Here is a 27897-nt window from a genome sequence, read left to right as displayed (position 1 = left end):
GGCCAGCCTTTTCTCCTCTGAGCTCATGAAACAGGTGTCCCTTCTGTTGGGATATACCTGGAAGTTCCATTGTGTAAGGCATCCCCAAGCAGCAGGTCTAGTAGAGAGACATAACCAGACCCTCAAAACAAAATTAGCTAAAGTCTGTGCAGAAAAGGGCGTGGATTGGATGGTAGCCTTACCGGTTGCCCTCTTTTACATGCGCATGGTAGCTCATTCTAGAACCGGCCTATCCCCATATGAGGTGGTCTTTGGAAGACCACCGAATATGTGGGGTACACCAATACCTAAAAGAATAACTGATGTTGACAGTACTATGCTCACAGATCACCTGGCTTCCTTGATGTCTGCACTACTCTCTTGCCGTTCGCAGGTTGCCGCTGCCTTCCCTGACAACACCCAGGTCGAGGACCATGCCATAGCCCCAGGGGACTGGGTGCTGATAAGGAATTTCGACCGGACGAGCCCTCTGGACCCCAGGTGGAAGGCACCAAAATTAGTCCTGCTGACGACGAGGACGGCCATCAAAGTCGAGGGAAGAAAGGGGTGGCTGCATGCCAGTCACTGTAAAAAATACTTTGGGACTACCGGAACATTTGCTAAAAACAAAGACAGTACAGACTTTGAGCCCCCCTTTTTGGAAAAGACTCCCCAGCAAGAGTACACTTGCAAACTGAGATCTAGAAGGTCAGTCGACGTTTGATTGTCTAAGTCCACCCGGTGGTGAAGCGGTTGAACATGATGTCTGACTTGAATAAACTAGTGAACAGTAAAGAAAAAAGGACTAATATGAGAAAGAAATACTGCAAGCTATTACACAGCAGATGTATAGTGTCTCTGATTATTGTACTTTTTATGAGCATTGTGGTAATAAGTATTGGCTGGTTCTTACATGTTCTCTATCCACCTGTTGTCTCACAGAACGCCACCATAGTACACTCATATGTTGAGCTCCCAGTACACTTAGAGAACAGAAGAAATGAATTTAAGAACAATACTTTCATCACCCTTTTACAACAACATCAACTGGCCATAAACACATCCAACTGCTGGGTGTGCGGTCTTCTTCCCCATACAGTTGCCAAAGGCATGCCTTTCATCACTCTCCCTTTTTCTTATGAAGGCTCTTGTACCGGTTGGTGGGAAACAAACAAAGCTTCCTATATGGCCAATACGGATACAAAAGAGCAGTCTCAGCTCAGATATCACCTATACATTTTATGTTGGCGAGGTGAAAAGAACAGGGCATGTGGTACCCCACTAGAGCAGGAAGCCTATGCTGACCACGGTAACAGATCTAATAAGTTATATTATCAGTATATGGACAGGAGAAAAAAATCAGTTTCACCTGTTTTTGTGGCATCAACGAAAGCCCCTTGTTGTGTCCAAAGTAAAGGAAAGATACGTATGGGTGATAGCATCTGCAATCACACAGTCAATTTGAATGGAACAAACAATACACGGCTTATAGCCGCACAGGGCACCTACTTCATATGTGGGGATAAAGGTTATACATGGCTCCCACAGCGCTGGCCCGGCACTTGTTACATTGCTTTTCTCCTTCCCCCCACCTACACTGCCCCTGCGGAATATCATGAAATTGAGCCTCTGACTGTCTATAACAGACGGCGAAGGGGTGTCATAGATACAGAAGATACAGCAGGGCAGGAGGCGGGAGACTTCTTTGCCGGAGCCATTCCATTTTGGGGTCCCATGGTAAGCAGCAGGAACATCCGCCACCTCACACGAGTGGTGCAAAACAAGATAGATGCAACGGCAGGTGCCCTCTCTAATCTCACAGCCGAGGTGGTCGCGGACAGACTCATGACACTTCAAAATCGCATTGTTTTAGACATCGTTCTGGCTGACAGTGGTGGTGTATGCAGATTGATCTCCACTAGTTGTTGTGTGTTTATTCCAAATAACGCACCTACAGTATACCAAGCCATTGCCAAGCTGCACAAGATGTCAAGTCAGCTAGACATGGATAAAGGAGAATGGTCCTTAAGCAGCTGGTTGTGGGGATTAGTAGCAACATGGGGATGGAAAGTGTTGACTGTAGTAGGATCAATACTGTTTATCATCTTCAGTTGTTGCTTCTGCATCCAATGCGGCCCGGCCATCTGCGGTCTGTGCGCCACTGCCTGCATTCCCCGTCCACATGTGCAGAGCAGAAAAAATGAAAAGATCATGTTGCAAGAACACATTAACGGCCTGATGAAAATAGAGGTGTATTAGAGGGGTGCGCTTGGGGACAAGGAGGGAATGAAGAAAATTACATATTTATATGTATTCGTGCCCCCACGCGCTACCCTCTCACCATCTGCCATGTTGAATAAAAACCCCTGCATTACTTCACATTCAGAGGCCTTATTTCTCTGTCACCAGGCCCCTCCATGCCAGACCCTGAAAAAGGCACACGTTACATTTCTCTGCAGCACATTAGATATTTTTTTGAGCAGTCACGGTGAAGAGGCCCACCCCGGGGTGTCTTAACAGTGTCAAACAAGGGTCGACCTGATAAAGCTGCATTCCGGCCCGAGCAGGAGGCGAGCAGAAGCCCCTCTGCAGAGATAAGGCCCAGTTTTGCTGTCGGCTCTCAGAGATAAGTGGGGCCCATGTCAAGGGAAACCTCCAAGACAGTTACACAAGGGGTGTACAGGAAGGGCCAAACCAACTGCTAGTATGAAGCAGCAACATTTCTACAGATGAGAGCAATCTGCATGCTGCCCCGAGCTAGAGATAAGACCAGACATGCTAGTCACTCTGACACCCAGGGCCCTCCCTGGCCAACAGAAAGGAAACAGCCCTCATGGAGAAGTCTGATAACGTTACGCAAACAGGCAGTGCGAGTTTAGCTGACCTTGCTGCCCCCTCTATGCACCCACCCACCTATGACTCATTACAGTGAACGCCTACATGCTCATATCTTTTTCTTTCCTTCTGCTTGGAGGGCTCCTCCCTATGTATGCAAAGAATGTATAAATATTGTACTCTGTGAATAAAGCTCAGAACTCTCCTGTGCCCGCTTGGCGCTGGAGCTCTCCTTTAACTCGAGTTAATGAAATAAAGCCCATTGACTCTAATACCACGGACTCTGCTCCTCATTTATGCTTGACCCTTTTGATATTTATTTATTTATAGAAATTATGATAGTGTAAATAATTTATTTACGACATAATCCCTGGACCAGAAAAGAGCATCCTGGGACCAGTTTCGGGGTAACACCCCTCATTAGCCAGGTTAGCTTGTATCCAGTGGCAAAGTGAGCAAGGGACCGAAGTCTGGGCATACCCTGCCAACCTAGGGCAACCAAAGCAAACACAAAGAGATGATGGATGGAGCGCTGAAACTTTTCAGACACTCCCTGTCACAGATCTGGGTTGAATTCATCACTGTTCTTAAGCTCACTTTACCACCCCAGTTAAGACCCAGCCATATGCAAATGAGTCTTGACCCTGTGCCTCATGGGAACAGTCCAGACCCAACTGCTAAGCCAGGACTTTCCTGGACCAATTAGTTACATACCACTAACACTTCTTTACATTTCACAATGACACACAGATAGGGGATGATAGCAACAAATTCTATCTCAGCAGATCGCCTCACTGTTTCCTCTCCAATCCTACCTGCTCAAGACTATGAACTTTAAATCAATTTTCAAATTGGATAACTCAGTGCAATAACCATATATATTTTGACAATCATCACATAAAATACGACCAAAAGACATTCAGAGCTTCTCAAAGCTGCCAGCTGAAAACCATAACGCATGTGCCTATTGATCGCACTTCTTTATTCATCACACTATGAGGTACTATATCCTCTAACATGATACCCTCACCTAGGTGGTAATCAAGCACAACAAGGATAGATTTCCAAACTGGTATCAAAAACAAAGACAACACCTTTCCGACATTTGCCGCATACTGCATTGTCTTTTTCCAAAATTGACTTTTTAGCTCAACAGGAACAAGTTACTAAAAAAGCTGAGACATGTGTTGCACAGTGGCGGTCCCTTTGCTGCGCAGTGGCAGGTAGTTGTTTGCACTTGCTGACCTTTGCGTGAGATTGTTAAACTGATGGTAAGAGATGAAACTTTGGTTCAGACAGTGTTAACATGTATAAAATGACACATTAGCGATGTAATATTGTTGCAAATATTTATTTTCCTTGACGCCCCATTTAGTCATCCCAGCAGCATACACTGGGTCTTATCTGAGGAATAATTCAAGTGGCTTATAGGTGATGTTGTAAGAGGTGGCAATTTGAAGGTCATGATACCTCTGAGTAGGGGAGGAACACCAAAAATGTCAGCATGGAGACTGGAAGAGGGAGCTGACATGCATGGAGGATGTGAAGGGGTCTGACACACAAACATGCAAGCAGTCTGTGACAAACAGCATGCTCCACCCAAAGCATAGAAAAGATTGGGAAAGTGACTGCTAACCAGAGAGGCATGTTGTAGGTAGTGGAGAGAAGAAGTGGATCCAAATGGGCAAAAAGCATGATGTGATATAGGTGGTGGAAGACCCAAGAGATAATAGGGCTTGAAGGTAGAAAGGGACTGGTGGCCATAGCTGTTGTAATACTTAATTCGATAGATTTTTATCATAAAAGTAGGTACATATCCTATCTACTACAACAATGGAATTCATGGAATAAAATACAACCGATAAAACCGTTAAAAAAAACATATTTACAATAAAAAAAAACAAGGTAATTTAAAGGGCATCAGTAGATATAAATCATTCAATTTCATCAACATGACCACAATCATCTAAGCAAGTTTGTTTTTTAAAATAGTGGTACGAATTAGCCAAGCCCTACCCAAGAACTTTGCAACCCCACAGATCATGGAAAGGGACGATGTGTCGGATGTAAGGATACGTAGGGCTGTCTTGTATTGTCTTACTCCGAGTTCTTTGCAGACTGGTGTTAGCCATTTTCTTCTAATGTCCCTATATGCATTACATGCAAACAAAAAATGTGGTAGGGACTCCCTAGGACAAGAGCAGCCCGGACAGGAGGCTAGCTCTACCCCGGGCCTCTTCCATCTCTCTGTAAAATCATTTAATGGGAGAGTCCCGTATCTCATTTTTAGAAAGAGAGATCTATCTTTTGGTGCTTGTATGAAGTCCAAGAAAGATTCCAGCTTCCTGATCGGCTTATGTTCTAGAAATTTATTTGTTAGGGCCCCCCACTTAGTGCTACGTAAGCCCTCTGTTTGAACCCACTCCCAATATATTTGCTTCATACTGCCTTTGGGGGGGGGGGGTTTGGGCCAACCATGCATCTTCCAGACCCAGGTCTATGAGCAGCTTCCTTATATTGTTCAACCACTTAATTTTCTAAGAGGTATTCAATTTAATTAATTCGTCCAATACTAAAGCATAGTTCGCCAATTCGGGTGTCCTCCTTAGGCGCACCCAAAATAGCAATGGTCGGAGGCGAGCTATGTCCCATATCGGACGTTTTCCTAGATCGTGAAAGAGGGGTTTTAAGGGTGTTGAAAGAGGGACCCCAAATCTCTCATGAACTTGTTTTCTGCTTTGGACAGTTCCGTGGTGTTTTCAAATCCCCATATTTCAGAACCATACATAGCTGAAGCCAATGCTTTCCCTTCATATACCGCAACAGCAGGGGCTATAGGTTTGCTGATTGAGATTTGTTGGTTTCTCAATATAGCCCCAGATGCTCTTTTAAGATTTAGAAGCATTTTGGTCACATGAGAGTCCCACTTCATTCTGTTATTCACCCTGATCCCTAGATAATCAAACGCCTCCACTACCTCTAATGGGGATCCGTCTAGTGTAATATTAATCCTCCTTGGTTTCCTGGCTGTTGTCAATACCATCAGCTTGGTTTTAGAGTAAATTAATAAGCAAACCCCGGGAGTCACAAAACAGTTTAAAACTATCCAGCATTTTCTGTAGCCCCATAGGGGTTTTCGCCATCAGCAGGGTATCATCTGCGAAAAGAAGGGTAGGTGTTTTCTCGCCCGCCAGGACCGGAGCATCGGCCGGGATCTCCTTAAATGAGCTACCAACCCATTTAAAAAGAGAGAGAACAGGGTTGGTGCCATTACACAGCCCTGGCGGCCCCCCTATTCACAGGAACCCTGCCAGTCAACTGTCCCTGGCTCCCCCATCTGATTTTAGCAAAATTCTCCTCATGGAGCTTTTTAACAAATTCAAGGAGGTGGTGTGGGAAGCCCATAGCATTTAAAACCTGCCATAGTCTTGCCCGAGGGACCAAGTCGAAGGCGGTTTTCAGGTCAATGAAGGCCAAGTATAAACTTCCTTTTCTTGATGGACACAGTCTTCCAGTAAACCGCAAAGAGTCTGAAAACCTGGTCCATCGTGCCCACCCTTTCCCTGAAACCCGCCTGAAAATGAGTCAGTATATTCCCCGCATCAATCCAAGCCCCTATTCTAGAAAAAATGACCCTGCCCACTACCTTTTGGACTGCATCGATTAAACTAATCGGCCTGTAGTTAGCAGGGTCCTCCCTTGCGCCTTTCTTGAATATGGTAACAACTTCAGCCCCCTTCCACGACTCAGGGACCAGATGTCCCCCTGCAATTAGGTTCATGAGAAGGGTGATGAAGTTGGCCCACGATGGGGGGTCATATAAAAGTAAATCACCGGGAAGGCCATCCGGACCAGCTGCCTGCCATAGCAGGTTCTTAGTTGGTGCAGCATTCGTTAGTGCCCAGATGCAGTAGAATAATAATAGAGGTAATGGGAGAGAGGCTTCCACATTGAAGGGTAATGGGCACTTGAAGGGAGTGCACCCAGCCTCGGCCGCCACTTCAGGTAAGAGACCAGACAGAAACCCCTATGCCCAGGGCAGCTGTTAGTGTGTGCCTATAGTCAAGATTGAACAGCCTCCTCTGGAATGCAGGCTGACTTATGGAACTGTAAAAGGAGAATGCAATTTGCTGGGTTCTTGAAATTGCTGGAGTTTTGAGTGTGTTCATTCTTAGTGATCTAGTACTTCCTGTATTGGAGACAGTGTTTTCTTTTCTTGCACAAAAGCTGATTAATGCTTACATGTATCACGTGGGGCCCTGACAGGTGTTTTTGTGCTGGGTTGGCTAAATATGCAGTAAAGTGTTAGCCACATTCACTCCACTCCATGCAGGCACCCGAGACATACCCCTGCCCACCACTACCACCACCACAATGATGTACACACACTGACTTGCCACTTGGACCATGGTTTCCTTTATCCCACTGCTTTGGTGCTGCTGTCAGAAGTGTTCAGAGCTGCCTGTGTCAGCAGGTTTGGGGAAGAGTCAGTCAACTGTTAAATACAGTGTGTGAAACATTCTTCAAAGCAGTGCCAGGCTTTAACTCTTCCACTTCTAGGCTTTCTCTGCCTAAAATGCTAAGCTGTTTTCTGGCTATTTGGGTTTAGGCCTCCTTAATTGTTTTTCCACATCAAGTATGCACGCATAATTGGCGTTCTCTTTTTCCAGCATCCTGGGGTTTCTAAATGGACGCAGGATTTGTGGATTCCCCTGGAGGGGATTCAGAAAATAGCCAAGATGTAGCTAAAGTTTTTTTTCATGGGGGAGGGGGAATAGACTTTGCAAAAATAGGATTGCTGTGCTCAAGTCACCATCTTTCCAGCTTTCTAGAACATGCATAATAAAATAAAATAAAACTATTTTTACCACAGTTTTGGCATTAATTAAAGAGGTAGCCAATTTGCCCTCATGTTTGTGCTTTCAAGCTACTTCCATTTTGTGTTGGAAACCGCTGTGAAACCATTTGGTGATCCTTGAGAACCTTAGATTTCTGACAAGTAGACACAATTCTAAATTCAGCAAGGAATCGTTTGTGTAGATTCCTCAGGGTTTTGCCAAGGAAACTAACTGTTGAAATACAAATGATATTGAAAATGTGAGAACATTTTAATTTGTAACTCTTGTCACAATGACAGAGGTACAAAAGCAATATACCATTACATCTGCTAGACCATTCTTATTGCGGGATATATAGAGTTTTTAGGATATCTAAGAACCCGAGGTATCCAGAGGCAATAACTGAGCTGCACCTTAAAAAGTGTTTTCATTGTGTACTGGGTATAGACCATTTCATATGACAAAACATAAAAATGAAAAGCAGGTTTCAAAGAAACGTATGTATTTTTTAGATGAGCACATGATATGGAGTTTAGGAGCAGTAGTTATTTGCACATCTCTGATTTTGTTGGAACTCATACTAACATTTCATTTAGAGGGCATTTCACAAAATTCTACTATTCTCTGGTGTTCCCCTAAGTCTTCCAAAGAAATGGTGCCACTCTTATGTGGGTAGGCCTAGCGCCCAGGGTAAGAAAGGGTCCAAAATGCAGCATGAACATATCACATTTTAACACTGAAAACGGCTTCTTTTTTTCAATGTTGGTGGCTGTGGATTTTGGGCCCTAGCTCAGCTGGCACCAAGGAAAACCTAGCAAACCTGTACATTTCTGACAACTAGATACGTAGGGGAATCCAGAGTAGAGAGACATGTGTGGCTCCCACCAGGTTTTCTTGCCATGAACCCCTTGCAAAACTCAAACTTTGACTAAAATACACACATTTTCCTCACATTTCTGTAAGAAATTCTTCTGGAATCTGTGGAGAGGGACACATTTCCTACCACCCAGCATTCTTCCAAGTCTCACAATAAAAAATGTATTTCACTTGTGTTGGTAGGTATAGTGCTAGCAACAGGTAAGGGTCCAAAATGCTACACGGACACATTCTATTTTTTCAACCAATACTTTTTATGCGATCCAGTTAGCTTTGGAGTTTGGGCACTCGCCCAGCAGGGACCTAGGGAATCCTAGCAAGCCAGTACATTTTTGAAAAACAGACAAATGGTGTAATCCACAGTGGGATGATTTGTGTTGCTTGCACCAGCGTTTGCTACCCAGAAGTCCCAACAAACCTCAAACTTTATCTAAAAGACACATTTTCCTCACATTTCTGTGGTGAAAAGTTCTGGAATCTGTGGAGAGCCATACATCTATTACCACATTGTGCTCCCCTAGGTCTCCTAATAAAAATAATACCTCACTTATGTGGGTAGGCTTAATGCATGCAACATGAAAAGGCCCCAAAGCTCAACATGGATAACTATGGATTTTGGGCTTTAGCTCACCCGGCACCTATGGAAACCTAGCAAATCCGCACATTCATGAACACTAGACACCCGGAAGGATCCAGGGTGGGGTGACTTATGTAACCTCCATCAGGTTTTCTTACTCACCAGACCTTAAAAACCTCAAACCCTAACTAAAAACACATATTTTCCTCATATTTTTGTGATGGGTAGTTCTGGAATCTGTGGAGAGCCACAAAGCTCTACCACCCTAAGACTTATGATAAAATGAAAAATAATTGTAACTCACTTGTATGGGTAGGTCCAGTGCATTCGACATAAAAGAGCCCAAGACACAATGCAGAGACAACATTTCCTATCACAAAAAATGACCTGATTTGGCAATGAGGTAGCAGCATTTTCTGGGTCATGGATCAGCGGCTACCCAGGGAAATTTACCAAAGCCAGGCATTTCTGAAAACTAGACAAATGGGGGAGTCCAAGGTGGTGTGCATCATGTGGATTCCACAATGTTTTCTCACTCACAAATGCCCTGAACAACTCTAACTTCGCCTAATAAATTGCATCTTCCTTTCATTTCTGTGACATAAGCTTCCTAAATCACTGTGAATCCACAAAGTTCTTACCCACAGCATTCCCCCACTTGTCTAAATAAAAATGCTTCCCCACTTGTGTGGCTGGGCCTCGTGCCCGTGACAGGCATGCATTAAGTCAAGATCTCTCATTGATCCTGTGTTGATGTGTTGCTTTTGTGGGCAATCGGCCCAGCCACACAAATGGGGCAGCATTTTTATTGGGACAAGTGGGGGAATGCTGGGTGGTAGAAATGTTGTAGCTCCCTGTGATTTATTGATGTTTACTTCACAGAAATGCGAGGACAATGTTTGATTTTAGACTAAGTTTGAGATTTGCAAGACCCAGTGGGTAACAAAATGTCATGGGATCCACATGAGGCACTGCCCCAGGTGGCTAGTTTAAAGAAATGCATAGATTTGGTAGGTTTACCCAGGTTGCAGCTGACCTGAAACATGCTATAGAAGTAGCACAATATTGGGAATTAGCACTCTGCTACCCAATGTAATAAAAAAGAATAGAAATATTGCTATATGGACAGGAATGCAGCAGTCTCCATTCTGAGGTAGGAGTATTGGCTCGATGCCACAGTAGGTCACCTTAGCCTTTTGTTTCTTTTAGTGCCATGTTGAAATCCCTTTTCAGTAAATATCCTCAAAACACCCCAGGTGGCAAAAAGACTGATGCACCTGTTCCCGAGGTGGGAGCACACCACGATGCCTGGGTGAACCACCCCCCTCCATTTTTGGGGGGGGCTTCTTTTTTTCCCCTACACATTTTGGGTCTATTTTTCCCCTAGTCTCCAAGGGCCTTTCTGTCCCCTGTCAGCAGATTTTGGGCAAACAGACTCAATCCATGCCCGGAAGGCAGAAAGACTTATGCCTTTATTCTAGGTTGGTAACACTGTGTGATGTCTGGGTGAGCTGCCCCCCAAATAAGGTTCAAATAAGGTTGTGGGGCAACTTACCCAGGCATCACCCTGTGCTCTCATCCCAATTTAGGTGAATAAGTGTTTCACCTCTTCCCTGGGGATGGATTGAGTGTGTTTACTCAAAATCTGTCCCTGGAGACAGAAAGGCCACTGGACAGGGCATACCTTAGGTAAAGACTTCCTATCAGCTCCTGAAGGGGCCAGAAAGATCACTGGCATATTTGTTGAGTGGGTCACACCAACCCCTTTTTATTTTAAAAGACAAATGTATCCATGGTGTCTAGTGGACTTTCTTCACCCCCCCACCCCCCCTTAAGGTTGGGCAGATTGAAGGCAACATCTCCTGTCTGTCCCTGAAGGCGAGAAATAGTTTTGGGGCTGGGGGAAGCTGGAGCATTAGCCCATTGCCACTAAGAGATATAACCCTGAGCCCCGAAGAAAATGAAAGTAAATGAGCACTTTCTGGGCAATGACGTCAGCATGCCATGTGTGCTGATTGCTAATGCACAAAAAAAACAGCCTTGTTTGCTGGGGATGTTCTTCCCCAACAGCTGAAGTTAAAAATACAAAAAGAAAATCCCTCTGGTGCTCTCACCAGAGGGATTTCCTTCCTCTGGTGCCAGGACATGCTGGACCTGAGAACTGGAGCAGAGGACGGCTACAGCATGCAAGAGATTAAAATGGAAGAGGTGCGGCACAACGACTAGGGCCAGTGGCCAGGGAGCTGACTCGAGAACACAGGGGCTCACAGTTTGATCCCCGGTGCCGGTGGCAGGTTAGCTGGGCACCATGTGACTCTAGGCAATAGCTAGCTTAATCTTCCCTATGGCCTCCAGCGCCTTGACACCCTTTGGTAATTCTATGTGCTTTACAAATACTGGTATTATTATTATAATTAGTATATTATATAGCAGTCCTTCAAGTACAGTCTGGGCACAGTGTATAAGCATGATGGGGTCAGTGGCAGGTGGGCCAGCCCAGTGAGTGACAGCAGAAAGGAAAGGTTCGAAAAGTTGTATTTATTCGTAGATTACAGTATGCATCTACAGCTCAAGATTGTTGGGTATTTTACAAGGCACTTTTCTGCAAAATAAAACACAATGTCTGATTATGAGTCAAGTGAAGGTTCAGCAGAGGCAGTATTTACATAGATGTTGAGGCATATGTTTCATCCAACCGTCAGGCAAACTCACTGAGCCACCAAATATAAAAGCAAGTCAAGTGCAGACCATAATGGGAGCTTACACACCAACATAGGAAGCGTTCAGAAGATATGTAAAAGGAAAAATATTGCATCTCTAGTAAAAAAACTTTCCATTGCCCAAGAGGAAAGCAGGATATCAAAATATATGAAGCAAGATTACAATATAAGAAAAATGACTCTGGCAGGGCTAAGATGTCAACAATTTCACTATACCTGCAACAAAGCTACAGGAAGTTTCCTTTGTATGAATGATATTTGCGCTGCTGTGGCAGCACTATCTACTCTGAGTTGCATGTATTTCATGTTATTGTTCTTGCTTTGTCACACTGTTATTAATGGTCCCATGTTGATTATGTGAGTCATCTTGTTATCTTCTATTACTCTGTTTAAATGAGCAATAGTGTTTACAAAGTCAGACTGCTTTTAACATGCTTTTCTCACTCTGTTCCTATCAGGAGCACATTATAATTGCTTTTGTGTTGGCAGGTGACACCTTAATTTGAATTTGCAGCTTCACACTCCATCTTTTTAATTATTTTCTTCACTATTGAAGACATTGTCTACGTGCTGTTTATACCTTTGTAGTTTCTTGTTATGATAGTTCACAGTTGCAGAGGTGACCCATGTGTCCCATGCTGTCAAACTTCACATCTCCTGCTTTTCTCTTGATTGTGGGTTCATGCTGTCCAAAGTCATTTATCCAGACTCATCCATTGCAATAAAGGCATTCTACTCCCAGATAAAAGCATCCACTATCACATAAAATGTTTTTTCACCTCAATCGTTGCAGCAAGCATATGAATACTTACAGAATGGATGTTTCTCTTTTTGCAGCAATGCTACAAAGGAAATATTAAACTATATCCACCTTTGTTGAACCATTTTAATTTCACTTGAATTCACTTACTGCTGCATTCTATGACAATGCAGCTGCGACCACTACTGCAATAGCACAGCAGGTCACTACCAAATTAACTGAATATAGATTGAAATTAGCCCATGTTGCTGCATATTGTGGAAACAATGAAAGTGTGAACTATCGGTGACATCATTCTGTATTTCAGCTAGTGAAAACATCAAATGAAGACATTCTCATCTGCAAAGTGTTCTGCCCACATCCTACACAACTGTGACACATGAGGCATTCATGGAGTTTCTATTTATGCAGAATCAATTACTTTAAAAGTCTACAACAAATTTACATTCTTCAGCTAAGCAAACAACTGAGTTAAACGGTCTTTTTTTCGGCACAGCACCAGACAGTGGCTCACCCCATTCCCATATCTTATACCCCTGTCTGTTTGGACCTACAGGTTTTTCCTGTAACAGATTTAAACCTTATTCCCAGGCATCAGTTGACTTTTCCTTTTCTTGTCAAGAACAAACTCTCAAATCTATATGGGATTTTCTATGACTCGAAGGTGGGGAGGCTACAATGTCATAAAGCAATGTTTACCTTTTCTTTGTTGATATCATTTTAATAATGTTCAACACATTTATCTTGCTGCCTAAGAATGATGAGCTGAGTGCCCTTGAGATACCAGACATCCTCAGAATATTTCAGAACAACAAAGGACAGGGTGGAAAATCAGGTTTTTAACATCCAAGTAAAGAAGTGTCTGACTTTCCATGAGTCAGAGTTAAGCTTAAGCATGGAGAGTGATTTTTTTGAATTTTAGGAGAGCTCTGTAATGTATTTTGAAAAATGGCTTGCTTTTTAGAGCCATTACTTGTTGGCACTAGCACCATGCTGTGTAAGGGAAATGCTCTTCTTTCAGTAGCTCGGAAAAGCTGCAGATCTGGTTAACTTGGCCCGTCATCTCCAACTGCAATACCTATTAAAAAAATATAGTTTAGCTGCTTTTGCTTTGCAAGCTGTGACAGACACCAACTTAACAGGTGTGCAGAAATGACAAAATGCTTGGTAAAAGTAGCCACACAATTTCTCCATGTGAAAAACTCATTTCATTTATACTCTGCTTGCCAGGTAGCAAAGCAGCTACTGAGAGGACTTTTTCTCAACTGAGGTTCACATGTAACACCACATAAAATAGGTGAGATGTTGAGCTTGTTAAAGCAAAATTTCAGAACCAGGTTGACTGGAAACATTTTTGCGTTGAATACGTATGAACAAAGAGCTTCAGAAGTCTGTCTATTCTGATAAAAAGTGCTCTTTCAACAACAACATCACAGAAATAAAAATTACCCCTGTCTGTGATTCTATGTACTAGCATTTAGTTTAGGTTGCAAAGTCCTCTAACAACTGTCACTTATATTGTCAGTCACATTTTGCTTGATGTGCTTTACTACTTTTCAATTTAAAAAAGGCCCTAATACATATGAACGTATGTTCATTACTGCTGTGTTTATACATATCTAAAAACATAAACCTATTTTGACTTGACCTTGTGTTGTTTGTCTATTTACTCACTTATATACTATTGCATGATCCCCCCAATGTGTCTGTAAGATTTTCCTTTTGTCCTAAATGTTTGTTCTGAAATTGGACCTTCTGTACTGAGTTTTTGTCCAGAATTTTGATCCTTTGTCCTGAATTTTTACATTCACTGTCCTGAACTTTCCTCTATGCCAGCTAGTCACAGTAAATGAAAATGATCCAGGGACATTAGAGCTCTTTACATGAGCTCTGGGTTGCATATTACAGGGTAGATTTACTAAGCTTGTGTGCCATGTTTGCATCACAAAAATGATGCAAAACAATGCAAAATCTTTTTTTTAATTTACTTTCCAGCACTAAACTTTCTTAGCTCTGGACATAATGTAAAAGCAATGCGAAGCAGTGCATTGCGCTGCTTCACGTTACCTTGCGCCATGGGGGCGTACCAAGGGTGGTGCATGGGCGTTCCAATGCAACCAACCAAGGTTTCGCAAGCTAAACCCAATTTACTAATAACAGTAGATTGGGTTTAGCGTGAAAAAACTGCGCCCTTTTCAACTAGGCACAAGGAAGGAGAAATGCTTTCATTTCTTATTCCTTTTCCGACTTTGCATGCCTGCTGCACTGTGCAGCACTCGTACAAAGTGGGAAAAGCTTTCCCTTGTGTCAAGCATAGTATTTTGTACAGGAAGGGTACTCTTCCTGTTCAAAACCTATGCTGGACTCATGCACACTCCCTAGCGCAGCAGCGCTAAGGTGTGTGTATGGTGCACAGCAGCTGGAATCCAAGCCGGCGCAATGGAAAGGGAACGAGATAGCCATATCTTTGAAGAAATGGCGCTCTCCTGCTCCCTCCCTGTCGCCCAATGCAGCACAGCCTCGCAGGGAGCTGCGCTGCGTTGCGCTGCTTTTTCATAAATCTCCCCCTACATTTTTTTCAGGGATGGGGGCGTGGATGACTTGCTCAGAATTCTGATCCAAGGCCTGGACTCAAACTTGGTTGCCCAAGTCCAAGGTGAGCCTTCCTGCCCATTAGTCTACTTCTGCTTCCGCTACTTAACTAGTCTGCTGTGCTAGACTAAAATGTAGACATACTATGGGGCCGATTATGATAGAGGATTTTCCACCTCCTCCGGGCCGGCGGAAGCCACCGCCGGCCCGGAGGAGGCGGAAAATCCTCTGCGGAGTCACCAAAGACCCACTGCCGCATTACGCCGCATTACGATGGCTGGTGGGTCTTGGATTCTGTCCGCTGCTTTTCCGCCGCGGTTGGATTACAACCGCGGCGGAAAAGCTCTCCTTTGGCTGGCAGCCAAATTAGGAAGCATTAGTAAACATGCTTTTCCGCGGCTGTTTTTCGCCGTGGAAAAGCATGTGTACTTTTGCTTTTGATGGCCCGTTGCGGGCCCCCAGGGCGTAGGCGGGTGGGGGTGCACATGGGGGGTACCTATGGTACCCCCCAGCATTTACATGCACAAAGTGGCAGGCACCGCGTGGTGCCTGCCGCTTTGTGCATGTAAATGTTACACATGCACTTTTAACATTGTGGCGGGTGCTGCTTGAAGCAGCACCCGCCGCAATGTTAAATATCCAGGATGTGACCGCCAGGGTGGCGGTCACATCCTGATTTGCACGGAGGGCCCTCCGCAGTCCATGCGGACGGTCCCTCCACCTCTGGGATGGCGGACGGACGCAAGTCCGTCCGCCATCCTAATCGGCCCCTAAATGCGTGCCCCTCTTTGATTAGCACTAGCACCCCCTCCAACTCCCCCTGTCCTCACCACTCCTAGAGGCTGCCCCAAGCAAATTGCCTGTCACCTATGCTAGAAAAGGTCCCAGAAACTATCTCATTACATACTGGAAGAGCCTTCATCATGGGGGGATGCGGCCTCTGGTCCAGACTTCTGCGCTGCCACCCCCGATGGTTTCTGTGTGGCAAGGCAGGACAGAGCCATAGGCAAAGGCGGCGGCCTAGCTATTATTTATAAAACTATATATCCAACTAAAATAGAATCTATTCACCGTTCGGACTGTGAAGCCTTTGCCTATTCTATCACCCTTAATCATAACCAAGTCTTTAAAGGCATCCTTCTATATCGTCCCCCCCGGCCCACGCACTCGCTTTCTCTCATTTCTTGACCAAATCATGGAACTTTCAGTAGGACCATCTGACTACACTATTCTAGGAGATTTTAATTTTCACTTGGAAGCCACTGGTGATAAAGACACCACCCAACTAATCACTGATTTGCAATCTGTTGGATTACAGCAACTAGTCGTTGGTCCCACCCATCAAGCAGGACACACGCTCGATGGTCTATTTACTAATAATCATGACATCTCACTGCTCACGGTCCTCCCGTTAGCATGGTCGGACCACCTCGCAGTCATTTTCACTTTGCGAGCCCACAATCCTAACCCTCCTTAGGCGAAAACCCGCTTTCCCAAGATTACTAGAGTATGGAAAAATCTTGATATTCCACTCTTTACCACCACCCTGACCAAATTTCCCTATGAGGCCTCCTCCAACCCTAGTTTAGGGTCCAATAGGTACCAGGACTGGATTCAGGAGGCGGTTAACCAGGTAGCCCCAACCAAATCCATCTTCCCAAATCGTGCAGCGCCATCCGCGCAATGGTTCACCGAGGACCTCAGACTGCTTAGACAACACTGTAGGAACCTCGATAGACACTGGCACAAACACTATAGTCCTATAGATAATCAAACCTACAAAAATGCTTTGCCGATATACAAGAGATCTATCATCACACACAAGAGTGCCTACTTCTCAGCACAAATCGAGTCCGCTCAAAACTCAGCCAAGAAGCTGTTCCAAGTTGTTAACACCCTATCCAATCCCTCCACAGGTTCTTCCACTGAGGCATCTCAAGATCTCTGCAATTCGGTAGCCACTTTTTTTGCAACCAAGGTCACTAATATATACTCCACCATCTCCCCCCCAAATCGTCCGGATGCTTCTGCCTCCCACCGCCCATCCCCTTCTCCTAGACCGACCTTTTCCAATTTTCACACGGTCTCAGCGGAACAGATTAGTAAACTCACCACATCCATCAGGTCAGGCTCCCCCCTAGACCCATGCCCTCCTTCCATATCTAATTCCATCACCGAGGTTATCACACCTCCCCTGACGGACATCTGCAATACCATCTTCCGGACAGGGATCTATCCGGAAATATGGAAGAAAGCAGTCATTAAACCTCTGCAAAAAAAAACCCTCGCTTGACCCCGGTGAGTCAGCTAACTACAGACCTATTGCCGGCCTCCCCTTCCCTGCCAAAATTTTTTGAATCACTCATGAACCAGCAGCTCTCTGAGTTCATCGACAATCATCAACTCCTAGACGATACCCAATTTGGGTTCAGGAAGGGCCACGGCACAGAAACTGCCCTGATAAAGGCCTCTGATGAAATAAGGGCCATCCTAGACCAAGATGTCCTCATACTCTTAGATCTGTCCGCAGCCTTTGACACGGTCGATCATTCCATCCTGATCGACCGTGTCGTATCCTTAGGGGTCAACCACCTTGTCTCATTTTTGGCCAACCGCACGCAGGCGGTGAGGCTGGGCGAGTTCTGCTCACTGTCAAGGTGCTCCAATCTTCACAGAGGCAGAAGTGACGAAGGCTCCCAATGCCCCTCCGCCGGTGCCCTCGCTCTAAAGACCAAGCAAGTACACCAACAGAAGGGAAAGGGGAAGTGGAAGAGAAAGAAGAGACAACTCCTTCTGACACTGTTCCTCTCGCTCGGCTCCCTGACTGTCTTCGTGTAGTTCACGGGAAGGAGGAAGATACCTAGTGCACACAGGGGACAGAAGATAAACAACTCTCTCCTAACACTCTAAACACTATATAAACCTTAACTGAGAGTTTCCTACCAGTATAAGAAAGAGTTATGCCCCCTCTTCTAATGATTGTCTTGTGTAGTAAACTGACTCCCACCAGCTGAAAATGAACATACGGAATTAGTCTTTGACTATGCAAGGATAGGGAAACATCACTGGCTAACAATATTAGAATGTATGGTACCTGTATCTCTGACGGGAGTTCTGTTAAACCTACTGCAACAATGTATATATATCAGTTCCGTATCTGAAGCGAGAGGTCCCACGAAGGTTCCAATTGCAGATAACAAACGCGCAAAAAGGAACAAGGAAGGGGAAAATGGAAAGGAAGGAAAAAGAGAAACGCAAGGGTAGTCTCAGTCAAGTCCTTGCTGGGGGGGGGGAAATAATGCTCGGAGCTTGGCGAGATAAACAATGCGTCTTACTTGAAGGTTGCACACAGTCCATTGACTCTCGCTGCCCTTTGCACTTGCTCGAGGTTCAGAACTTCACTGCCAGTTCTCGTTGTGACTGCTTCGATACGGAATTCACAAAAACATCAGATGCCTCTCTGCACGCTTCCGGGGATATACGTCCGGGCTCTGGACTCGTCGGAATTACTCTCTAGTAGAGTCTAAGAAAACTATGAATTTCTTCCTACGCACTAGGATTAAGTGCGGAGGAAACGCGAACTCAACTACTCTCTCAGGAATTCAGTTTAAGTGCGCCACGGAAAGCGCGCGCACCTGTTTTAACCATTAGTAATTGCTCAGGTGTGTTGAATACGAACACTAGACTGCAAACAACTCGGTGGCCATCTTACTGAGTGCAATTCTACACGCAAAGGTTTTCCCAAACATTTACCAAGCTAGGCTTGACAATAGTTCGGAACCTCCTTGTGACTTGATGTTTACTTTGACCCAATATAGAGGCAACCACCGGATTCCTGACAGTACCCCCTCTCAAAGACCGATTTATCGGTCCTGGCTTGTGGGGATGCTGTGAGTGAAATCTCTTCTGCAATTGAGGGGCATGAACATCTCTTGCCGGTTCCCAAGACCTATCCTCAGGACCATACCCCTTCCAGTCAATCAGCTAGTAAAGCTGTCCCCTAGTGTATTTGGAATCTAAGATGCCCTTTACTATGTACTCTGGATGACCATCTATGACCAGGGGTGCTGGAGGTTTCAGTAACCAAGTGTGTGGTGCAGCTTTCTTCAAAAGCGAGACATGAAAAACTGGATAAATTCCTAAACCAGGAGGTAAATTAAGTCTCACTGAAACTGGGCCTAACACTTGGTCAATCCGATAAGGACCAACAAATCTGGGTTGAAATTTTTGATTTCCTTTCAAATGAAGATGACGAGAGGATAACCAAACCTGGTCCCCCACCCGGTATTCAGGGGCCTGTCTACGATGCTTATCTGCCTGTTTCTTATAAAGCTCTTTTGCCTGTAACAAGTTGTTTTCCGCTGACTTATGGATGGAAGTCAAGTGTCTCATGAGCCCCTCCACAGCTGGTACCTCTACATCAATATAAGTCTGAAATGGATTCGGATGTCGCCCATAGTTCAAGTAGAAGGGAGAATATCCAGTGGATATATTCTTAGCATTATTAAATGTGAATTCCGCCATCCACAACAACTTCGACCACTCTCCCCCTTGATCTAAAAGAAACAACCAAAGGTACTGTTCTAACTCTTGGTTCACACGTTCTGTCTGACCATCGGTTTCTGGGTGGTAACTAGTAGAATGTCTAACCTCCACTCCCAACCCTTGTAAGAATGCCTTCCAGAAATGGGACACAAACTGCGAACCCCGATCTGAAATGACTACCTTAGGGACGCCATGCAGTTTAACTATGTGTTCATTGAAGTGCTGAACAAACTCAGAAGCAGTGGGTATCCCAGTCAGTGGTACAAAATGACTCATTTTAGTGAAGGTGTCAACCATAACCAGAATAGTATTGTAACCTTGACTAAGATGTAGTTCAACAATTAAATCCATAGTGACAGTATGCCATGGACAGGAAGGTGTGGGCAAAGGTTGCAATAACCCCTGAGGTGCCTGCCTAGCGGGTTTACTACGAGCACAAAGCTCACAAGTCAGAACATATTGTTTTACTTGGGAGGACATCCCAGGCCACCAAAAATAGCGCTGCAACAAATCTAAGGCTTTAGCGATGCCTTTATGCCCTGCCAAAGGTTGATCATGACATTCTTTCATAGCTTGATTCTGTAGAGCCTCAGTGGGCAAATACAAGGTGTCCTTAAAATAGGGGAGATCATTTTGTATTCTTCTTTCAGGCCCTTGCGAAGCCCAAAGTGCCATCGCTTCAGGAGATAGTTCATTTCGAATCTCCTCATGCATGCTGTCTATGGACATGGCACACACAAACTTGGTCTCAGGAATGATTGGCTGGGGATCCACTGCATGTTCCTGCTCCTCTGTTAGAATCCGAGATAAGGCATCCACCTTCCCATTTTTACTTCCGGGGCGGTAAGTGATTACAAAGTCAAAGTCAGCAAAGTATAAGGACCAACGAAGTTGCCTTGGGGTGAGTGTCTTGGCTGACTTCAAAAATTGCAGGTTCTTATGATCGGAAAAGACTGTCACAGTATGCCTTGCCCCTAATAAGTAGTGTCTCCAATCTTCAAAAGCATCCTTGACTGCCAATAATTCCTTTTCTGCAATAGTGTAATTAATCTCGGCCACACTCAATTTCCTGGATCGAAAGGCCACCGGATGCAACTGTCCCGTTTCCTTGTGCCGTTGGGACAGGACCCCTCCGATGGCTTGATCCGAAGCGTCTGCTTCCACAAAGAAAGGCTCCGCTGGATCGACATGCAGTAGAATGGGAGCCGTGGTGAAACTCTTTTTGAGAAGGGTGAAGGCTTGCTCCGCTTCGGCTGACCATTGAAATTTCGCTCCCTTCTTGAGTAAACGTGTAATAGGTACAATTAATTGCGAGAACCCCTGGATGAAACGTCGGTAAAAGTTAGCGAAACCCAAAAATCTTTGAATTTCCTTTACGTTCTTTGGGGATGGCCAACTCTCCACTGCCAACACCTTCTTGGAATCCATGGTTATTCCCTGAGGGGAAAGAACAAACCCCAGGAACTCCACGCTGAGTGAACTGAAGACACATTTTTCAAGCTTAACGTAGAGGTGATGGGAATGGAGATGACTAAGTACCATTCTTACATGCTCTGGATGCTGCTGTGGATCTTGGGAGAAGATCAAGATATCATCCAAGTAAATCACCGCAATCTTATCAATGAGATCTCCCATCACATCATTGATGAAATGCTGGAACACAGCTGGAGCATTACAGAGCCCAAAGGGCATCACACAATACTCGAACAATCCAAATTTGGTTCGAAAGGCCGTTTTCCACTCATGACCTGCCTTCATTCGAACAAGATGGTATGCCCCCCTAAGATCCAATTTCGTAAAGATTCGAGCTTCCTTTATCTGATCCAAAAGGACCGAAATCAATGGAAGAGGGTAACGATTCTTCACGGTCACTCGATTTAGAGCATGATAGTCTATACACGTTCTCAAAGTGCCCTCCTTTTTAGGAATAAAAAATAAAGGAGACGACACCGGAGACTGTGAAGGTCGAATGAACCCATTGGCAAGGTATTTTTCCAAATACTCCTTTAGATGGCAGTTCTCGGCCTCAGTCAAGGCATAAATGCGACTGCAAGGAAGGACGGATCCAGGTTCCAGATCTATGGCGCAATCATAAGGACGATGTGGAGGCAATTGCTCGGCTTCCGCTTCACTAAAGACTTCTTGAAAGTCTTGGTACTCTGCTGGAATCTCCACTGTACTTATCACTCCGATAAATTCGCCTCCGTAGGATAACAGAGACGCTTGAGAAGGTTCTCTTGAATCTTTAACTGCGCAATAGCAATTTTCGGAACAAAAGGTTGATCTCATTTCCACAGTTCTGTTTTCCTAATCAATGGTAGGGTTATGCATCGCTAACCAAGGTAATGCTAGAATAAGTTGAAATTGGGGTGCATCAATGAGATTAAATTGCAAAACTTCCCGATGTCCATCGGTCTGGATAAGTTCCAACGGCTCTGTGTGACTGATAATTGGACCAGACGAAAAATTGGTACCGTCGAATGCACGCACCGGTTCACTTTTTTCTTTTAAAATAGCACTAATGCCCATGCGCTGAGCATACTTGAGATCACAGAAGTTGCCAGTAGCACCTGAATCAATCATAATAGCTCCTCCCAGAATCTGATATTCACGGAATTTAATTGTCATGTGAAGAATCAAATGCGGAGCTAAAGTCTGCAAGGTATTAATTATTTGATGAGTTTCTGAGATCGTTTTGTCTTCTTGCGCCGCCAGAGCGATCTCGTCTACTGGTGGTTTTGGGCGTTTCCCTTCACCGGGAACTTTGGCCTCTTTGGACACTCTTTAACAAAATGGCCACTGATACCACAGTACAAGCACAGCTTCTTAACCCGACGTTGTTCCTTTTCTTCTTTACTTAGTGGGCCACGAACTGTTCCAATCTGCATCGGTTCCCCTTCAGAAGTAGACCCTGACGATTTTTCCGCTTCAGGGCGAGTTCTATCGAAACGAGGGATGTTCCACTTGGATTCCTTTCTTCTTTCTCCCTTCCGTTCCGACCAACGAAAATCTATCTCCAACACTAAATCTACTAGAGCAGATAATTCCGTTGGACAGTTGGGAATTTGTGCCAAGGTATCTTTGATTTCATCCGTCAACCCTCGATAAAAAAGGGTGGCTCGTTTTTCTTCGGGCCAATTAGTTTCAACTAAGAGCTTATTAAACTGTGTTAAATATGTCACCAAGTCCTTGGAACCCTGACGTAGTTCCAGCAGCTCATTATCAGTGGCCTGGGAAATTCTCCGTCTGTCAAAAATTCTCAAAAATTCAGTTTTAAATAAGTCATAATCATACAGAAAGGGCTCATCCTTGGACACTAATGGCATTGCCCAGTTAGCTGCATCTCCACCCAAGTAAGACAAAATAAAAGCCACCTTAGATTTAGCATCGGGGAATAAATTGGCTCGACACATGAAGTGTAATGAACATTGTGTCAAAAAAAGTTGGGCTTTTTGTAGATCCCCATAAAACCTTTCTGGGGAAGCTAAAGGAATAATCGGGGAAACAGAATGTATAACCTGTGCTACCGCCTGCTGATTAGCTTGAAGCGAGCTGGGAATTGGTGGAGCAACAGGATTACCCAAAACCAACCCTTCAACCTTCTGTGTTAACAAATGTGTTTCCTGTCGTGAAGCGACTAACTCATGTCTCAAGGTCTTGTTTTCCTTTCTAACTGAACCTAATTCCTTCTGAATGCCCTCTAATATAGCACCTAATGCCTTTAGGTCTAAGCCTTCCGCCATTCTACCCGGGTGAAGAAACTACGTGGGCACTTCAATCTGTCAAGGTGCTCCAATCTTCACAGAGGCAGAAGTGACGAAGGCTCCCAATGCCCCTCCGCCGGTGCCCTCGCTCTAAAGACCGAGCAAGTACACCAACAGAAGGGAAAGGGGAAGTGGAAGAGAAAGAAGAGACAACTCCTTCTGACACTGTTCCTCTCGCTCGGCTCCCTGACTGTCTTCGTGTAGTTCACGGGAAGGAGGAAGATACCTAGTGCACACAGGGACAGAAGATAAACAACTCTCTCCTAACACTCTAAACACTATATAAACCTTAACTGAGAGTTTCCTGCCAGTATAAGAAAGAGTTATGGCCCCTCTTCTAATGATTGTCTTGTGTAGTAAACTGACTCCCACCAGCTGAAAATGAACATACGGAATTAGTCCTTGACTATGCAAGGATAGGGAAACATCACTGGCTAACAATATTAGAATGTACGGTACCTGCATCTCTGACGGGAGTTCCGTTAAACCTACTGCAACAATGTATATATATCAGTTCCGTATCTGAAGCCAGAGGTCCCACAAAGATTCCAATTGCAGATAACAAACGCGCAAAAAGGAACAAGGAAGGGGAAAATGGAAAGGAAGGAAAAGGAGAAACGCAAGGGTAGTCTCAGTCAAGTCCTTGCTGGGGGGGGGGAAATAATGCTCGGAGCTTGGCGAGATAAACAATGCGTCTTACTTGAAGGTTGCACACAGTCCGTTGACTCTCGCTGCCCTTTGCACTTGCTCGAGGTTCAGAACTTCACTGCCAGTTCTGGTTGTGACTGCTTCGATACGGAATTCACGAAAATGTCAGATGCCTCTCTGCACGCTTCCGGGGATATCCGTACGGGCTCTGGACTCGTCGGAATTACTCTCTAGTAGAGTCTAAGAAAACTATGAATTTCTTCCTACGCACTAGGATTAAGTGCGGAGGAAACGTGAACTCAACTACTCTCTCAGGAATTCAGCTGAAGTGCGCCGCGGAAAGCGCGCGCACCTGTTTTAACCATTAGTAATTGCTCAGGTGTGTTGAATACGAACACTAGACTGCAAACAACTCGGTGGCCATCTTACTGAGTGCAATTCTGCACGCAAAGGTTTTCCCAAACATTTACCAAGCTAGGCTTGACAATAGTTCGGTACCTCCTCGTGACTTGATGTTTACTTTGACCCAATATAGAGGCAACCACCGGATTCCTGACACTCACCCTTCTTCACCTTACCTTGTGGGGTGCCCCAGGGCTCCTCGCTAAGCCCAACACTATTTAACATATATGTGGCGGACTTGGCGAGGGTCATTAAAGCACACGGGTTGCGTCTAACCACCTATGCTGACGACACCCAGTTGGTGCTGGCGGTACACAGGGACGGACCCGCACTTGCTTCGAGATTCCAGGAGGCGATGTTAGCCATCTGCTCCTGGATGTCGAGTAACTGCCTGAAATTAAACTCGGACAAAACCGAGGTCATGACCTTTGGTAACCTCTCCCCAGACTGGTCATCCATCTGGTGGCCAAAGGAAATGGGTCCTCAGCCAGTCCCCGTGGCCAAGGTCAGAAACCTTGGAGTCATGTTCGATGATAAGTTGTCATTCAAACACCACGTGAACACGGTGGTCTCATCCTCCTTCTACATGTTGAGGAAAATCAAGAAGATTCTTCCATATCTGCCTGCTTCCACAGGTAAAACACTTATTACCACCCTTGTCTTTTCCAAATTGGATTATGGTAATGCTCTTTTCCGCAACACACAAGAACAGATCTTAAACAAACTTCAATCTATACAAAACGCGGTAGCCAGAGTTCTGCTTGGCATCCCTAGACACCACTCAACCTCCTTGGCCATACGACACCTGCACTGGCTTCGAGTCAGGAGTCGGATCAAGTTTAAGGCACTCTGTATCGCCTATAAGGCCATTCATGAGACTGGACCACGTTTCCTCAGGAACGCCTTTCGGATCTATGCCCCCAAAAGATCCCTGTGCTCAGCCTCCACCTTCCTCTTACCAGTCCCTCGCACCAGAACCTCCACCTGGTGAGACAGATGTTTTCTGGTGGCAACTCCCAGGCTCTGAAACTCCATGCCTATGTCCATTAAAACCAGTCCCACCCTCATTGCTTTCCGTAGATCATTGAAAACCTGGCTATTCGATCAATGATTCCACCAGCTGGTTCCTGGCCCAGGAAGTTCCTTATGCGCCGAGACACCTCAGGGTATTTGTTGCGCAATACAAATCTCGTAAACATAAACATAAACATAAACATTCTAAATAAATCGTTACCACTGTGTGATCCAGTCTCTGCTCCATTATCTACTGAAGGGCTCCATTAATTGTATTACATTATTTTAATTTCTCAAACATTATTTCTTGAATTCATCTCATGTTTCACTGTATCCAGGATTGTATGTTAAGTAATGGCATGATGTGCTCTTTATCACCACAAATTAAGTGTGCGTGTAAGACTGTAAGCTACTCACAATGGCAGGATGGCAATTGCTTTATCCGGCACCTTTGTATCTTGCTCTATATCATCATTAATTGGAAAACCTAAGGAGTCAGGCCCTTAAGGACAGGTGGATAGGCTGGACCCTATTTGAATGAGAAAACACATGAAAGTGCCTAGCCACCTATATTTATATCCACACTTAAGGAGTGTCGAAGACGCTGTCTGTCAGGATCGACAAGGTATTTTTATTCATACCAATTATTTCATATTTATTTGATGATTTTTCAGAAGAAAATTTTAAGCAAGAGAAAGACACGTATCTATATCCACATATTTACAAAACATTTCTACAAAACTATCTACACAAGTGAATTTCAAACTTGACACATGAAAAATGACAAATAAATCCAGACCAAAAATAAATCAAGTGTCTACATCATATACATCCCACATGAAAACAATACATTTGTTAAACAATGTATCAAAAAAGACATGTGCATTGAAAACGGTGATTCTGTACAAGTGGAAATAATGAGTGAAACAACACAAGGAAAAAAGGAGTAAAGTCAATCTATGACCGCTAGTGAGACCAGCAATTGCTGGTATGAAGGAATTAATCAAAATTGCTCCTTTTTAACAAGCCGACGTGTTTCGATACCAGGGCGAAAGTTCCTGGAATCTCATCAGGGCGCTGTCAATGTATCTGTGGGAGATGCAAAGAAAGCGGAAAAGTTTCAATCGTAAAGCTCAGGACTCAACGCCTTTCTAGTGAGACTCAGAGTGTGGTATAAATCAGAACCTACCAGTATTTTGGGAAGAAATTAATTCAAGGAACAAACGGTCTCGCACGGGATTCCTCGCGTGCAGTAGCCTTCTTTATTCTTATAAATGCGTCCCATTGCGATGCAACTAGGGGGAAGGGAGGGGAGGCCCACCTAAGGGAATGAATAAATCAGCGGAATAACTACCCATGCCAAGCTGTTATTTTAGGGGTGTTGTTAAAACATGTGGAAAGTAACGTACCTTCAGTTAATTTATTAGAAGGAGGCTCGCGGCTGTCGCATGCATGTATGCACAACTACACTTGCTTTCAAGCCTTACACTATTTACATTTTCCCCACCAACACATGAATACACAGTAACTCTATGCTGTATATGACAAGAGGCCCTTTAAAAAAAAATATTTTAAAGTAATGTTGTATGGAGTAATGTGAATAGCATTATCAAGGATGATGTCATTTGAGATGTAATCAGGAATGTCATCAACAACATAATTTGAGATGTCATTGTGATGTCATCAAAAATGTAATTTAACATTTATTGATTAATGTAATATGTGTGCACTCTCTCCTGCGGACAGCCTTCAACAACATGCAGCTAGGATTGGGTGAAGGGCCTGGCCTCTGGCCAAGCCCTGCACACAGCCCACACCAATGTACAAAGGTGGGTTATTAGTTGGGAAAGATATGGAATCTTCTCAAGTAATACGTTTGCAACCTAATGTATACTTGAAAGCAAGTACCCAATTGTAGCACGTAACTCTCTCAGCGTAGTAAGGAAAAAGCGTCCAAGGTAGTGTGGGTTAGAACCCCAGTCTGCAGATACATAATGAACAATACCCAATAAATCATTGTCCAGCAAATGCTGTTACTCATAAAATGAAAAAGTACTTAGTTACACACCACTTAATGCTACATATTTACAGATATGTATAAGTAGGTCAGTGAAAATACTTATGTAACACCATCCTTACAGTCCACATCAGTAGTGAGCCCTGGCCCTTGAGACCATGATGCCCCCATGTATACTAGGTACAATATAAGAAGTGTAGCTAACAAAAGGTAGGCCTAGTGGCTTTGTCAAGCTGTCACTACCTTGATAAACACAGAAACATATGATAACAGACCAATGCGACTTGGCATGGTATTACCTTACAATGACATCCATTAGAACATCGAATT

The sequence above is a fragment of the Lissotriton helveticus genome, chromosome 11 (genome assembly GCF_964261635.1).
Source record: "Lissotriton helveticus chromosome 11, aLisHel1.1, whole genome shotgun sequence".
Classification (NCBI taxonomy): Eukaryota; Metazoa; Chordata; class Amphibia; order Caudata; family Salamandridae; genus Lissotriton; species Lissotriton helveticus.
Note: the sequence above shows the minus strand (reverse complement) of the source record.